The sequence below is a fragment of the Piliocolobus tephrosceles genome, chromosome 7 (assembly GCF_002776525.5).
Source record: "Piliocolobus tephrosceles isolate RC106 chromosome 7, ASM277652v3, whole genome shotgun sequence".
NCBI classification, from domain to species: domain Eukaryota; kingdom Metazoa; phylum Chordata; class Mammalia; order Primates; family Cercopithecidae; genus Piliocolobus; species Piliocolobus tephrosceles.
Genome location: NC_045440.1, coordinates 135,037,972 through 135,054,494, shown reverse-complemented (window position 1 = coordinate 135,054,494; position 16,523 = coordinate 135,037,972). Strand labels below are relative to the sequence as shown.

General features: G+C 35.7%; 1 non-coding gene across 1 annotated transcript; it reads left to right on the top strand.

Moving 5' to 3' along the window:
* The first annotated feature begins 5,343 nt into the window (after positions 1-5,343).
* Positions 5,344-5,447, top strand: LOC111551707. The gene has a single exon (XR_002734440.2). It is a non-coding gene; the product is annotated as a small nucleolar RNA SNORA72 (small nucleolar RNA).
* The last annotated feature ends 11,076 nt before the right edge of the window (positions 5,448-16,523 follow it).

The window sequence follows — 16,523 nt, the reverse complement described above, 5'->3', positions numbered from 1 at the left end:
AATGGAGAATTTTTGAAGAGAAAGAACAGCAAAAAGAAGAATAATTAATTCTAACTACATATTCTGCCGAAATCTCTAGAAGACAGTTAAATTATTATTGCATGAGCAGACTCTGGAGTCCATATAAACTGCAGACAAAATCCAAGAAGAAATCTAATTTACAAAGATAGAGCAATGTGGGTCTAACCTATGAGCTTGCTGGGTTTTGAACTAATTGAACACCTTCACCAACTTTGAACAGATCAGGTGGCAAAGTCCTGAAGCTTCACAGGCTGAAGTGTCAGAGCACAAAACTGTAAACCAGCAGAACCGCTGAAAACTAGGAGGGAGTCCCTAAAAGCAAGAAGCCATGAAGAAGGGGAGCTCCATTGCCACCCACATTTTTGGATGAATGCCGAGTTATTCAGGCCTAGGAGAGATCCCTAGTACAGTAACAAGGCTAAAAGCAAACACACAGACAAAAAACAGAAGTGTAAAATACAAAAGCTGAATAGACATATCAGCTACTACACAATGCTTGAAAAAGAAAGTTACATTTTAAATTCAGGCTTGTTAAATTCCTAATAGAATGACAACAAAATAATAACAAAACCATAATTCTGAGGAGAAAACAATAGAATCCAGAGCTGCTATAAAATACTGTATTATTTACAATGTTCATTTCTGAAGCAAAAATTACTAGCCATGCGAAAACAGTGGAAAGGATATTCAATAGAAATTGAATTCAAAATATCTCAAATATTTGATTTAACAGAAAATGACATATATAGATAGGGTATATATATGTATCACTAGATAAATAGATTGGGAAAGTCAACAGATAAATGGAAATTATTAACAGACAAAATATCAACAGATGAAAAGTTGGAAAGCAGAATCACTGAAGTAAATTTTTAAAGTATTTTTATTGATGTGTAATAATTGTACATATTTAGGGGTGCATGTGATATTTGGACTCATTCATACAGTATGGTGTAATTATCAAATCGTAGTATTTAGGATATTCATCATCTCAAACATTTATTATTTATTGGTGTTGGGAATATTTCAAATCTTTTCTTCTAGCTATTTTTAAATATTCAATAAATTGTTGTTAACTGTATTCATGCTACAGTGCTACACAACCTTAGAACTTAGAATTTATTTCTTCTATCTAGTTGTATATCAGTGCTCGTTAACCAACTTCTGTTCATACCCCTCACATCTTCCCAGCCTTTGGTAACCATCATTCTAATCTTTACATTCATGAGATCAGCTTTCTTTAGTTCCCATCAATGAATGAGAACCTGCAAAATTTGTCATTCTGTGCCTGACATTTTTCACTTAACATAATGACCTCCAGCTCAATATATGTCGCTGCAAATGATAGGATTTCATTCTTTTTTATGGCTGAATAGTGTTGTGTTGTGTATATATACCATATTTACTTTGTCCATTCATTGATGGGCACTTAGGTTGATTCCATATCTTGGCTATTGTGAATACTGCTGCAATAAACATAGAGACACAGCTATTCCTTTGATATACTGATTACCTTTCCTTTGGATAAATATCCAGTAGTGGGATTGTTGGATCATATAGTATTACTATTTTTGTGTTTTTGAGAAACCTCCATACTACTTTCTATAATGTTAATACTAACTAACGTTCCAACCAACGGTGTGTAACAGATTCCTTTCTCTGCATTCTCATCAGCATTTGGTATTTTTCTGTCTTTTTGATAATAGCCATTTTAACTGATGTTTCATTGTGGTTTTGATTTACATTTCCCTAATGCTTAGTGATATTGAGCATTTTTTCATATACCTTGTGGCCATTTGTATGACTTCTTTTGAGAAATACCTATTCAGATCCTTTGCCCAATTTTGAATGAGATTAGTTGTGATTTGTTGTTGTTGAGTTGAGTTTCTAGTATATTCTAGATTTTAGTCCCTTTGTCAAAACTAGTTTGCAATAGATAATAGATTTATCTAAAATAGATAAATAGTTTGCAAATATTTTCTCCCATTCTACAGGATGTTAACTCTGTTGATCATTTACTTTGCTACGAGGTAGCTTTTTAGTTTAGGACTACCATTTGTCTTTTGTTTTGTTTTGTTTTCTGTGGCTTTGAGGTCTTATCCTAGACCTATCCTTAAGTGTTTCCACTATGCTTTTTACTAGTACTTTTATAGTTTCACGTCTTATGTTTAAGGTTTTAGTTCACTCTGGGTTGACCATTGTATATAATGAGAGATGTTTCATTCTTCCATATGTAGATATCTAGTTTTTTCCAGCGCCATTTATTGAATAGGGAGTTCTTTATCTCATGTGTGTTCTTGACACCTTTATTAAGCATCAATTGAGTGTGAATATCTGGATTTATTGCTGGGTTCTCTATTCTCTTCCATTTTTCTGTGTGTCTGCTTTTATACCAAAACCATGCCATTTTAATTATGATAGTTTTGTAGTATCATTTGAAGTCAGGTAGGGTAATGCCTCCAGCTTTATTCTTTTTGCTCAGTATTACTTTGGCTTATTAGGGTCTCTGGTGGATCCATATGAATTTCAGGACTTTTTTTTTTCTGTTTCTATGAAGAATTTAATTAATATTTTGAGGGGGCTGCACTGAATTTATAAAATTTTTGAGTAGTGTGGTCATTTTAATAATTTCAATTCTTTTGATTAATGAGCATGGGATGTCTTTTAGCTCTATCATGTTTTATTTATATTAACATTATATATATATGTTTTATTTATATTAAAAGTTGTTGTTTGCTGAATGCACATTTAGAATTGCTGTGTCTTCTATCTGCTGGGTCCCCTTATTATTACATAATCACCCTTTCTATCTACAGTGACTTTTTTGCTCTGAAGTCAACGTTAGCTGATGCTAATATAGCCTTGCTTTTAAGAAAAGCCTGTGTGGTATACAATTTTTTTATCCTTTTACTTTCAGCCTACTTATGTTATTTTATTTGAAATGAATTACTTGTAGTCAGTATATCATATCGTTTGATCATGGTTATTTTTTTACAACCATTCTAATAATCTGTTTTTTAAATTGTTTATTTAGACCACTGAATTACCTAAGGTAATTATTTACATGTTAGGCTTAAGTCTTCCATATTATTATTTCTTTTATAACTTTGTTTTTCTTTTTTCTTTATTTTTCTGCTTTGGGTTTTCTTTTGAAACCCCCCTGTGGGTTAATTAAACATATTTTAGAATTTCATTTTTATTTCTTTATAGTGTTTTTGAGTATACTGCTTTGTTTAATTCCTCAGCAGTTATTTTAGGTATTATAATATGTGTATATTATTGATTAAATCCTACTAATATGTTTTAGCACTCTAAAGTATGTAAACGTTGCTTCCTCTCAGGTCATTTAATTTTCCCACTTTTAAAATAGAATCATTTTTATTCTTTCTCTATATAAATTGAGCACTAAATCAGAAGATATTATTTTACATAAACCATCAAATGTGATTTAAGACACTCAGGAGAGAAAGATATTTTATTTAATTTATTTCTACTTTTGTTGACTTTTATATTCTATTTTTTCTTTCTGAAGTTCCAAGTTTGTTTTTTCCAACTTCTTTCTGTTTAGAGAACTTTCTTTAATCATTTCATAAGAGTAGATTTGCTAGCAACATTTCTTCTGTCTATATATTCAGTGCAACCCCAATCAAAAATCCCAGTGAGATTTTGTGTAGAAATGTACAAACTGGCTCTAAAAATCATTAGATATGCAAAGAAACTAAAGCAGTCTTGGCAAATGTAAAAAACTTAATTTGTGGTGACATACGCTCACTGACTTTAAGAAATTAAAATTAAGAAATTAAGTCAGTACTTATGTATCTCAATAAAGCTTTTAAACACAACAATAAAAGTGTTTGGTCATTAAGAGAGATACTATCAATACAATATATACCAAGGTACAGGCTGAAAGAAAATAACAAAATGCAAATTTCTGACAGGCAACTTACATATATAAGTAACTTTTAGAATTTAATAATTAGAAGACTATTCAATAAAAGTGACAAAAGAGCAAAATGTTAGAGAAGGCATTCCACATACACAAAAAAAATGATATACACAAATGTCCAGTGAGCACAGAAAAACAAATGGTCAGCCTCATAAATCATTAGGGAAATGTAAGCTTCCCCAAAGATATGCCACCACACATCCACTAGTGTAGCCACAATTACTGTAACCCAGGGTGCCCAGGTTTTCACTGTAAAGAAGTAGCCACTTGTAACTGCTACATCTTGAGTTCTTGTTGTTTCAGAACAAAGGTGAAAGTCAAGCTCTTACTGGGCTGGTTAGCTGAGTCATTGCATGCAGAGGTAGAGTAAAGGCAGCACAGGCGCAGTCATTGATCATGCGGTGCCACTGATTATGTCCAGCCCCAGCAAAACAAAGAGATGCATGAGTTGGAGATGAATTTGGCAAACTCTCCTCATTACCATACTAAAAACGCAGCCCAGGGAGGAGCTTACTCTCCATTTTCCATGCATGCGTCATAGGTAGAAGCATGATCAATGACTGTGCCTGCGCTGCCTTTACTCCACCTCCATATGCAATGACCCAGCTAACTAGCCCAATAAAAGCCTAATTTTCACCTTTGTTCAGGGAGGCACTGCTTTGGGGAACTACCTCTGGTTTCTTCCTTTCTTGTTGCAAGTAACAAAATGTCCTTGTTAAATCCTCCTTTGTTGTGATCTCTGGACTGTCACCCACCAAGCAATGGAACCCACCCATTGTGTCGGTAACATTACTGACAATACCAAATGTTGGTGAGAACAGTATCAAGTATTTGTGTTGCTTTCATATGTAGCTTGTAGGAAACATTGTCTGTTTCTCTTTTTTAATAGTTTAACTTTTATTTTAGCTTCAGGGGTACAAGTGCAGGTTTGTTATATAGGTAAACTCATGACTCAGGGGTTTGGTGTACAGATTATTTCACTTACCATGAAATCCAGAAATCCCACTCCTGAGTATTTTTTCCAGTGAAATGAAAACTTATGTCCATGGAAATACTTTTATGCGTGTTCATAGAGATAATTTATAATACTGCCAAGCTAGAAACAACTCAGATGTCCACCAATAGAAGAGTGAATGGATAATGTAATGGAGAACTAGTCAGCAAAAGAAAGGAATGATCTGCTTGTGTATTCAGGAACATGGATCAATCTCAAAAGCATTGTGCTAGTGAAGGAAGACAGACACAAAAGACTATATTGTACGTATACACAATTAATATCAAATTGTAGAAAAGACAAAACTCTGCCAATATTCTCATTGCTCTGATTAATAATCAGGACAGGCTAAACATTTGCTATATATTTTTTTTAATTTTTAATTTTAATTTTTGTGGGTACAACATTCACTATATTAAGATCATGCACGTGTCCTCAAACCTAGTTCTTTTCCTAAGTCTAGTTTTATAAATGCTAATGATGAACCCAGAAAAGAAAAAAGAGATAAAAAAGACATAATAAAGAAGAGACATCACTTTAGTAATAGAAACAGCTCAATGGTTTCCCAGGGCTGCATTTGAGGGAAGACATTAATTACAAAAGGTCATGAGGAAAGTTTTTGGGGTGATATAAATTTTCTGTATCTCAATTTTGGTGGGTAAGTGACTATACTAGTTTGTGAAAACATATGAAATATGTACACTTAAAATGAGCAAATTTTATTTTATCTAAATTATACTTACAAAATGTCCTTTTAAAATGATTAACAGTAGCAAGTGCTACTGGTTAAGCACCTGGCTGAGACGTGAAAGAGGTTGAACTCCTATACACTTGTTGATGAGAAAGTAAAGTGGAACAAACACTTTGGGAAACTGACCACTTCCCTCTCGAAGCTAGACACATTACTCATTAAATATTCCAGGAGTTCCATTTCTAAGTACTTGCCAAAAATAAATGAAAACATACCTTTATACAAAGGCTTGTACAGAAATGCTTATTGAAGCTTTATTGACAGCAGCAAAAACCAGCAAATCCTATATGCAAGTATTAATCAAGAAGTGAATGATAAAATGAAGTATATCCATAAAATAGAATAGCAATATAAATGACCATAACAATAACAATATAAGTGAACTATAGATATGTAAAAACATGGATGAATCTCAGAGTCGCTATGTAGGTTGAAAGCTGCCATATACAAAAAGTCCACATTGTACAATTCTACTTACAAAATTTTTAAAAATGCTAACCAATCTACAGTGAAAGAAAACTAATCAGTGGTTGCTTGTCTGTAATGTTCACTGCTGGTGGTCCAGTGCCTCCCAATAGCCTTACACATCACAGGAATGACAATGACAAGGACAGTGATGATGATGACGATAGTACCTACTCGATATGTATTTATTGAATATATAATGTATTAAGAGACTATTAATAATGAGCCTAACTCCTAAAGTAGAATTATGGTGGAGGCCCATTATAAATCTCAACACCAGAGACCAATAATTAAGGGATATGTAGTGGGGAGTAGGCAAGTGATATGAGAACATTTGCTTAAAAAAAAATGTATTGAGAAACGTGGAAGCAATTAATCAGCCATGTGTGGATGGGATGAAGATAGTCTTATGTAACTGGGGACTTTGGCTAATTCTTCAGTGAGTTACTGGATTTATGAAAATAATACATAAGGGGATAAGGCCTGAGGCCCATTCATGTAGGTGGGAGGGACAGTGGAGCTCTGCAGAGCAGTTACATTAACTGTGGTATCAGAAAACTGGTGTAAATAATTGCCATGTGTCCTATAAGTAGTCTGTTATTAACAGCAGTACAGATATATGAATGTTGTACTTTCAATTTTATAAGTAAAGTGGATCCAAGGTTAATTCAGTAATAAGTTTGCTCTTACTTACTTGCCTTCTGATACATTTTTTTGAATGGGACAGTTGAGGTTAATATGAACGTACATCTTAAGTCTACATGTACTAGTAGTATGTTGCACAGATTCATGCCTTCTGTCACGTGTTCTTCCACATAGTAATGGTAGAGAAGTGCTGCCGTGAGTTATACCTGAGTGTTTAAGAAAATGTGGTACAGATAGAATACTATGCAGCCATAAAAAAGAATGAGATCATGGTTTTTTGCAGGAACACAGATGGATCTGGAGGCCATTATCCTCAGCAAACTAACACAGGAACAGAAAATCAAATACTGCGTGTTCTTGTAAGTGGGAGCTACATGATGAACATTTGTGAACACAAAGAAGGGAAAAAGAGACAATGAGGTTGGATGGTGGGAGGAAGGAGAGGAGTAAGAAAAAATAACCACAGGTCTGGTAAACCTTACACTAGGTGCAACAATAACTAACATGTCCTCTAACAGACTCAACTGTCTCATAGTAAGTGATAGGTTTTAGAGATGCAAAAATGAGCTAGAAACAGAAGCCTGTTCCCAAGAAATCTGAAGTACTGCAAGGAATCTAAAACTCTTCTCTTAGGCTTGGCTTTCACGCTTTCTTCTCAAAAAGTGACTCCCTGAAAAAGTTTAAGAACTTCCTCCTCTTTATCCTCCTTCCAACTCTTTCCCTCAATTTAATTGTTATTACTTTTAATTTTATTTATTTATTTATTTATTTATTTATTTATTTTGGGAAACAGGGTCTTTCTTATTCTACCCTGTATTTGTTTATTTGTTTATTTATTTATTTATTTAGGGAAACAGGGTCTTTCTTTTTCTACCCCCCATGCTGGAGTGCAGTGGTACAATCTCAGCTCACTATAGCTTGGACCTCCAGGGCTGAAGCAATCCTCCAGCCTCTGCCTTCTGAGTAGTTGGGATTACAAGCACATGATATCATGCCCAGATAATTTTTGTATTATTTTGTGTAGAGATGGGATTTTGTCATATTGTTCATGTTGGTCTAATTTTTAATGTTTGTGGATATTTATATTTGTTTATTTAACATCTTCCCTATCCTATAAGCTCTCTGAGAGCAGGGACCACTTTTTTTTTCACAGAGTATACTCAGGGCTTCATACAATATGTGGCACAGAAAAACACTCTGTAAATATTTATTTTATTGAAGAAATATATTCAAGGATAAATAAATTAAAAGGTGAACAAATGAATAAACATGTATACATATTTTTCAGTTTTTAACCTCAGGGCAAGCTCTGTTAGGAGGGGAGTTTATTTGTGTTTGTTTGTTTCCAAAGCTGTTCACAAGGGCTTATGAGAAGTGTCGAAGTCATTTCTGATTACTGAGCATGTGTTCAGCAGGACCACCTGTGACTAATTCGCTCTTATTTTCCAGAGATGGATTTCACTTCTTGGTAGTGAGTGGCTGCATAGCTTTAACGGCAGTGCTGCCCAGACATGAGTGCTTAGCAGACAGTTCTTTTGGGAAGCAAGGGGCAAATCCCAGATGGCTAATTTTTCAAAGTCAAGCAACACCTTGTACCCATCCCCCCACATGATGTTAAACTGCCCATTATTTAGACTGAAATCATCACCTATGTCCTACCAAAGGAGACACTGATTAACAGGATTCCTAACTCTACCAGACTCCCAATTCTGTGTGCATTAGGTTGACCTGAGAAATGTGGTGGTATTGGCTGGTAAGTGAACACTGGGCCAGATAAGAGGTCCTGAGCAGGAGAAAAAAGATCAATATATGGTCTTTGTGTGGTATGACTTTGGGAGGTCACTTATCTACCTTGAGTTTCACTTGGCTCATCTCTCCAGTGTAGATGCAGATAATTTTCCAACAAATCATGGTGGGTTAAATGAAATTAGGCACACTCCAACTGTTTGGCATTAACACGTATGTGCACATGCAAGGCGTGTACACAAAAACCTTTTGTGTCTATTTGATTTTTAAAATTACATTTAAATATTTTTAAATTTTCAATTAAAATGGTAGATGCTTTTACACATACAAGAATGTACAAAGGATAATAAAATGAATAGTCATGAATTCACCTCCTATTTTTATAATTGAGTCTTCCAACTCATAAATGTATATACTACAATCTCTATTTACATAAATAAACTCTAATGTCTTTCAAGAAAGTTTATAATGCTCTCCATAAAGGCTTTGTATATTGCTAAATTCTTTTGTAGATTCCTCTATGTTCAGTTCCTATTTCAATTGTATCTTGTCTTTTTAAAACTTGCAATTGCTGTTTTCTTCTTGTGTTTTATATATTGACCTGATATCTAGCAAACTTAATGAACATCTTTTGTCATCCTAACATTTAATATGTATATTTCTTGGCTTTTCTATATTACATCATCTGTAAATAATCCAGTTTGGATTATTTTTCAGTACTTTTCAGTATTTAGTTTTCGGTTAAACAATACCAGCTAGAATCTCCAGGTAAGTGGTGATAGGGTTTTGCTGTGTCCTCACCCAAATTTCATCTTGAGTTGTAGCTCCCCAAATTCCCTCATGTTGTGGAAGGGACCTGGTAGGAGATAACTGAATCATGGGGGCAAGTGTTTCCAATGCTGTTCTTGTGGTACTAAATAAGTCTCACGAGATCTGATGGTTTTATAAAGGGGAGTTCCCCTGCACAAACTCTCTGGCCTGTGGTCATGTAAGATATGTCTTTGCTTCACCTTCCACAATGATTGTGAGGCCTCCCCAGCCATATGGAACTGTGAGTCCATTAAACCTCCTTTTCTTTATAAATTTCTCAGTCTCAGGTATGTCTTTATTAGCAGCATGAGAACAGACTAATAACAGTAAATTGTTACTGGGAGAGGGGCACTGCTGTAAAGGTACCTGAAAATATGGAAGAGGCTTTGGAAATGGCTAACAGGCAGAGGCTGGAACAGTTTAGAGGGCTCAGAAGAAGACAGGAAAAAGTGGAAAAGTTTGGAACTTCCTAGAGACTTGTTGAATGGCTTTGACCAAAATGCTGAAAGTGATATGGACAATAAAATCCAGGCTGAGGTGGTCTCAGATGAAGATGAGGAACTTGTTGGGACCTGCGGTAAAAGTCACTTTCGCTGTGCAAAAATACTGGCAGCATTTTGCCCCTTCCTAGAGGCCTGTGGAACTTTGAACTTGAGAGAGATGATTTAGGGTATATGGCAGAAGAAATTTCTAAGCACCATAGTGTTCAAGAGGAAGCAAAGCATAAAAGATTGGAAAATTTTCAGCCTGACAATGCAATAGAAAAGCAAAACCCATTTTCTGGGGAGAAATTCAAGTTCTCTGCAGAAATTTGCATAAGTAACAAGGACCTGAATGTTAATCACCAAAACAGTGGAGAAAATGTCCCGGGGCATGTCAGAAACTGTCAGAGCACCCCTTCCATCACAGGCCTGAAGGCCTAGGAGGTCAAAATGGTTTTGTGGGCTGCAGTCAGGGTCCCCCTGCTGTGTGCAGCCTAGGGACTTGGTATCCTGTGTTCCAGCTGCTCCAGACATGGCTAAAAGGGCCCAAGGTATAGCTCAGGCCATGGCTGCAGAGGGCCCATGCCCCAGTACTTGGTGGCTTACACATGGTGTTGGGCCTGTGGGTGCACAGAAGTAAATAATTGAGGTTTGGAAACCTCCATCTAGATTTCAGAGGATGTATGGAAACCCCTGGATGACGAGGCAGAAGTTTGCCGCAGGGGCAGGGCCCTCATGAAGAACCTCTGCTAGGGCAGTGTGGAAGGAAAATATGGGGTGTGAGCCTCCACATAGAGTCCCCTCTAGGGCACTGTCTAGTGGAGTTGTGAGACGAGGGCCACCATCCTCCAGACCCCAGAAGGGTAGATCCACCAACAGCTTGCACTGTGCACCTGGAAAACCTACAGACACTCAATGCCAGCCCATGAAAGTAGCCAGGAAGGGGACTGTACCCAGCAAAGCCACAGGGGTAGAGCCCAAGACCATGAAGATCCACCTCTTGTATCAGCCTGAATGGATGTAAGACATAGAGTCAAAGGAGATCATTTTGGAACTTTAAGATTTGACTGCCCCGTTGGATTTTGAACCTGCATGGGGCCTGTAGCCCCTTCAATTTGGCTAATTTCTCCCATTTGGAATGGGTGTATTTACCCAATGCCTGTACCCTCATTGTATCTAGGAAGTAAGTAACTTGCTTTTGATTTTACAGGTTCATAGGTGAAATGGACTTGCCTTGTCTCAAATGAGACTGTGAACTTTTGAGTTAATGTTAAAATGAGTTAAGACTTTGAGAGACTGTTGGAAAGGCACAAAATGTGAGGACATATGATTTGAGAGGGGCCAGAGTCAGAATGATATGGTTTGGTTGTGTCCCAAGGCCTTCCTAGCCATTTGGAACTGAGAGTCCATTAAAGCTATTTTTTTCTTTATAATTTACCCAGTCTTGGGTACATTTTTATTGGCAGCATGAGAACAGATTAATACAAGTGGTAATGTAAACATGCAACAAACAAATGCCTTATGCTCCCAAAGATGGTTTTAGGTGATCATTCTTTTGCAGTGTACCAAAATTTCTATCTATTCCTATTTACTTTTAAATCTCAAGCCTCTAGCTCTGCAACAAAGTAGATATCTAATAATTAGCTGAATGTTGAATGAATACTATAAAGTCGTTTATGCTGAATTACTGAAAAAATGGCACAAATAGACAATGTTTTAAGGACTCAGAGGTGAGTTTGTACTGTGGATTCTAATAATTAAGTGACTTTAAACTAATAGATTAAAAATATGAGTTGGACATTAAAACCATTAAGTGCCAACTCTGATTTCTTTATTTTAATGTGGTAAGAATATATAAAGTGAGATCTGCATGTTGTTATCTGTAGATAAAATATTGTGCAGCGAATTTCCGGGACTTATTTATTTTGCATAACTGAAATTGTAGCCTCATTCATTTGCATCTCCCCGTTTCCCCTTCCTTATGGATAAATGGATTTTAAAATTGCAGTACGTATGTACAATAGTATATTATTTCACCTTAATTTAGAAAGGAATCCTGCTATAGGCAACGTCATGGATGAAACTGGAGAACATTATGTTAAGTGAAATGATCTAGTCTCAGAAGGACAGATATTGCATGAGGTGGCTAAAAGCTTCAAATTCATTAAATACGGAGAGTAGAATGGTGATATTCTTATATGGAGCTCTTATATCAACTTAAGGATTAAAGGTTATCTCTGCTTTTCCATAAAGAAACTATTAAGGGAAAAGTGAGACTTTGAGAGTGTTTTCAGGTTCATGATCTCCACATTACGCCCAGGCCCACCTTAGACACCTCTGTCTATATATGACAGTACGAGGCTTGGATAGGTAGGACAGAGAAAAAGAGCAAAGTAAGGAGGCCTAGGCCATCCCTGAGAGTATATAGCACCTGTAACAGCAGCTCCAACACACTGTATAATCTAAAACAAAGAGGAATTGGTCCTTAACATAATTGCCTTGCCTGTCTTCTTAGCTACTGATGAACTAAGGCATGATCTTAAAAAAAAGATTGTTTCAGATCATTGCACATCAACATTTTGCATCTGTGACAAGATCCAGGATGTTTTGCATCTCAGTCCACAACTATTAACCAATGTTCATGCAGTGGCTGAGCGCACATACAGAACTTGTGATCTGCAGCACTGGCTGAGGATGTCAGTCCGCTGGTGTATATTGGAAAGTTAATTGGAGGTTCTTTAAAGGCAACTGTTGTTTGTTGGATAACTTTTATGTTTGGTCTATGTTTGTACCTTGGATTTTGACAGGTTGATAAATAAACTCTCTTGACCTAATTTATTGCTAGAATCACAGACTCATTGTTAAATTTAGCTCCAAGGTAATATTAAGGATCAAGTAGGTGCCAGACGCTGTGTTAGGTGCACTCAGAGGCAAGTAAGCAATTGCCCTTGCATTCTAATTGGAATACAGGCCACCATTTTCATGTGTCCTCAGTCCGCCTACTATTGGATAGGACCCTCCCACACATTTTCTTCATATCATATTTTATGATAAGATTTTGTTCCTGTACAATATTCTTAAATACCTTGAGAAACAACATGGGTAAGAAGAGCTCAGGAATAGGATAAAAGATAATTTTAGCCTTAGCAGAGATCAGTAAGAAATGACTCAAGAGAATCGTAATGAGAAGCAGAATAAGTACGGCATTTGCAGGTATTAAAAATGTTGCAAAAATAATCTGTACAAAGGAACCTACCTCAGTATAAATATTGAGAAAGTGGGATAGGGAAGGCATCACAAGTATGGTGCACAGGAAGGAAAGGCTAGAATGGTGATCTTGCTTCTGTTAGGGGAAAGGAGAATGGATATCTAGCCAGACTTCTTCTGTGCTCTGAGACTGAATGCACAAGTATGCCAGCTGGCAGTACGCATGGAAAAAACCACAATTAATACAGGCAGCTTTCATGTGTTTGCATTTGACGTTTGGGGGGATTCCTCTGTGTGTTGATGTTTTCTAATTTTATTCAGGCCTTGGTTGAAACGCCATCTCTACAATAAGGACTTTCTTGACCAACCTGTTTAAAACAATACCCCCATACCCAGTCAATCTCTGTTCCTTTTATCCTTTTTACTTTTTATCTTGAAATGTATTGCCACCTGACACATTTCTTTTTCTATTTGTTTATTTTTTATTTCCCTCCTCTAGAAAATAAGTTGTATAAAAGTGAGAACTTCACCATCTTTGGTTCACTGTTCCATTCCTAGTGTCTATAATAGTGCCTCAAAATGGACTAGCATCTACACTTTTTTGTCATTGGACCTAAATTTCCTTAAGGTTGTGTATCTGATTCATTCAGTCCACTATTCTCTTTGTGAAAGATTGGGCTTTTTTTCCAAGAGTCTCTAAGGTGGTAGGCCATTTCCAGCTGTATTGTAAACTGACTTGTAATTTCCGCTCTTCAATAGACAGCAGAAGTAAAACAGGCTGTTTTTCAGAGACCAACTCAGAACTTACCTGAAACGTTTAGCATTACCCATGCAGCAATGACTTTAACTAAAAGCTCTCACAAGATAGCTAAGTGAGCCTTTCTTGATCATTTGTTTTTCAATAAAGATGCTATATTTTTATTTTTCTCTTTGTAATGTGATCCAATTGTGCATATGGGGAGGGAAGTGAATAAAACTCATGGCCAAGATTTCATCTAACTTGCAAATGAAGATCTAAATGCTAGCAAAAATGCACAGACACATGCAAGTGACACGCCCAAAGGCTGGTGCTCATAATAACCCAATTAATAGATTTTGAAACTTGTCAACCTGCAGTTCTCAGGTGAAGTGAAGAAACGCATCCTGAAAGTTGTAAGAATGGGAACATTGAGCAAGGCCATGTCAGAGTTCACTACTTGAGCAGAAAATATTTCTCCCTAGTTCGAAATAAAATAGCCACACTACAGACAAAATCAATTGTATGATTTTGAATTCAGCAGCTGCTTTTGAAAATGTTGAATGATCCACCGAAAAATAAAATTTAAAAAATCAGCCACATAGTCTCAACAAATAACAAAGAAGCAATATCTTTCAGGGGACATTCTCTAAGCATAATAAAATACGTTGCCAGAAAGCAACAGAAAACTACATTTGGAGACATAGAAAATTCCAAAAAAGCATCTGAAAATAAATTTTTGGTACAAGATGAACAAACAAAAAAAGTCTAGTTTAAAAAAACACATATATTTACAAGTAATTAAAAATAAGTTAAATGAAAAAAAACATAAAAACTTGTGGAATTAGTTAAGTATAGAGAAAATGTATAACCTAAAAGCATATATTTAAAAAGTAAGAAATATTGGCTATGAGTAAGCTAAGCATTGTACAAAAAAATTAAATGAAAAAGGGCCAGTTAAATAGGGCCAAAGAGAGTATAAGAAAGAAACTATAAAACTATGAACAGAAACTAATTATCAAGAAAAGAAACATGAAAGATAATCAACTAAGCCAAAAGCTAGACTTTTAAAAAGGTTATTAAAACAGACATGTTGGCAGTATTGGAAAAGCAAAAAAGGGAGAAATAACAACAAATATTAGAAACCAAAATAGGAAAAACGAAGAACAACTACTTGTGTTTCATTAGACCAAGTAACGGAGAATGGGTAACAGTTTGCAAACACTAAGAAAAGCTTCAGAGAAAGAACTTTAAAAGGTGGATCATTGTCTCTTAGAGGTTGAAATGGGTTAGTAATGTCTGAAAAATGAGAAATTGCCAAAAAGGCAGCTCATCACCAACCAGGGCTCAAGCACCTCAAGTAGAAAGACTTCTGATTTGACAACCAGAAAAGGCAAAAAAAAAAAAAAAAATACCATCTCTTAAACGTATATTATTTAGTCAACACTTGACCTGTGGCTAAAGTGTCAAGTCTATATCATGTCTTCATGGTGCTGGTGATCTAACGCTGGTCTATAAGTCCAGCTTCACCTTGCCCTTGCACCATGTCTCCCATGATTCTCTTCACTTCAGACAGGTGAAACTGACTACAACTCCTTGTCTGATCCAGGCTTTCTCTTGGCTCAGGGCTTTGACAGACACTTTTCATCTATTTGAAAGGTTCTACTTCCTTCTCTGTCTACCTAATACCTCTACATCACTTCCTTCCATCCCTTAAACATCACTTCCTCAAAGAAGTTTTCTTTGAAGTCCAAAATTATGTTAGGGTCCCCTGCTATAGCGACCCACAGTGCCCTATACTGATGATTCTGAGCATTCCAATCACATAGCCAATATCTGTCCTCCTTGAAGACAGATTATAATATATGAAATACATATGAATATAATGTTTGCATATTACATATAATGATATCTAATTATATAATATATGTTATATAGTGTATCATAATATATAATGATTATACACTATTATAATAATATATATTATATATAATACATGTGCTCCTACACTTACTCATTGTATGTTAAACCCATCATAAGTTAAAACCCATAAACCCATCATAAATTGAAAATATCACAAATCGACCAGCCTGGGAAACATGGAGAAACCCCATCTCTACTAAAAATACAAAAATTAGCCTGACATAGTGGTGTGCACCTGTGCACCTGCAGCTACTTGGGAGGCTGGGGCAGGAGAATGGCTTGAACCTGAGAGAGGAAGGTTGCAGTGAGCCAAGATTGCACTCCAGCCCAGATGATGAGAGTGAAACCCTGTTTCAAAAAGGAAAAGAAAAGAGAAAAGAAAAGAAAAGATCACACATCTCAAATGCATTCAATATATCTCATCTACTGAACGTCATAGTTTATCTTATCCTATCTTAAATGTGCTCAGAACACTTACATTAGCCTACAATTGAGCAAAATCATCTACCACAAAGCTTATTTTGTAATAAAGTGTTAAATGCTTATAACGAAGCGATGTAATTTATTGAATACTGTATTGAAAGTGAAAGCAGAATGGTTACATGAGTACTCAAAGTGTGGTTTCTACTGAATGCATGTCACTTTTGCACCATTTCGAAATAGAAAAATTGGAAGTTGAACCACTGTACTTTGGAGACATCTTTATCATATTACATGTTATGTTAATATTATATATGTTTATATATGTTAATATATAATATATTATAATTATTACATTATATTAACGTAATTCTATA